Below are 1,299 nucleotides of genomic sequence, written 5' to 3' on the forward strand. Positions count from 1 at the left end.
TATTCCCATGAGCTCAATAGTTACCCACACTGGTCCCCACAATCTAGTAGAATGTCCTGCCACACCATAAAGCTTCTGCGTGGCTTCTGGTACTCCTTCGTTATCTAACACCTTGATGCTCAAAAGGGTTTGCTGAGATGCAGAATCTATCACAAAGTTGCACCTTTGGCCATCTAGCTGTCCTGTCACATAGACACTGTGTGTGCTTGGCATTTTATACCTAGCTGTTGGGACTTTCAAGATGGGGGTTGATGGGCGTCGCTCAACACCAACCACTACGGGTCTCCTTAAGGCCGACTTGTTGGTAATATTCTTCTTACACTGGCTCCTCAAATGTCCGTGCTTTCCACAGTTCCAACAACTTTTCTGGATACCAGCCTTTCCTGCTGTGGCACCTCCCCTGTGTTGAAGTTTCCAGCATTGAGCTCTCTTGTGCCCATGTTTATTACAGTACCAGCAAAGTCCCTCAAACCTCTCTGAAAGCAGACCTTTTTTGGCCTTGAATCCAGATGACTGTACCAACCTCGGTACCTCTGTGCTGGACTTAATGTAGGATTCAAATTCAAGAGCTCTGGCTATTGCATCCTGCATGGTAGAGGGGTGTGCTTGCTTCACTTGTATCTTAAGCTCTGGACTGTCCAAGGCATCTATGAACTGATCCCTCAGCAACAACTTGAGGAGATCGGGTGGGGCAGTTGGTTAGGCCTTGTGTGCCATGCTTTCCAAGTCCTGTGCCAGCTCTTGCAGGCTCTCCTCTTTAGCACGGACTCTTGTCCTAAACCTGGCCCTGTAGACTTCTGACTGATTTTGGGTTCCATACCTGAGTTCTAGAGCCGCTACCAATGCTCTATAGTTGTGCCTATCATCTGCTGACAACTGTCCAAGTATTTCCAGTGGTTGTCCCTTCAAGTTCGTTGCCAGATATATTGCTTTCTTCTCCTCTATCCATCCGTTCATCTCTGCCAGTAGCTCAAATTGTGCTCTATATGCTTCCCACGGTGCTTTCCCATCGTATTCCTGTGGATTTCTTCGTACTGGATCACTCCTGGTACTGATATTCATATCTGGGATGTGACTTCTAACAGAACTGAAGATGTCTGCATTAGGGTTTAGCTGCGGGTTCTGGATGGGGCTTGCCATTGTCTGGGGTTGATTAAGTCGATGGTCAATGTATCCTCCTTGTGTAAAAGACAATAAATCGTCCTTTAATATATCTAATTCGCTTTTAGATTTACCAATGTTTTCCATTTGTACTTCTTGCCACTGTTGTTGACTTTCCTGTAGTTGCTGTTGACTTTC

Source organism: Limulus polyphemus, unplaced genomic scaffold (genome assembly GCF_000517525.1).
Source record: "Limulus polyphemus unplaced genomic scaffold, Limulus_polyphemus-2.1.2 Scaffold2737, whole genome shotgun sequence".
NCBI lineage: Eukaryota > Metazoa > Arthropoda > Merostomata > Xiphosura > Limulidae > Limulus > Limulus polyphemus.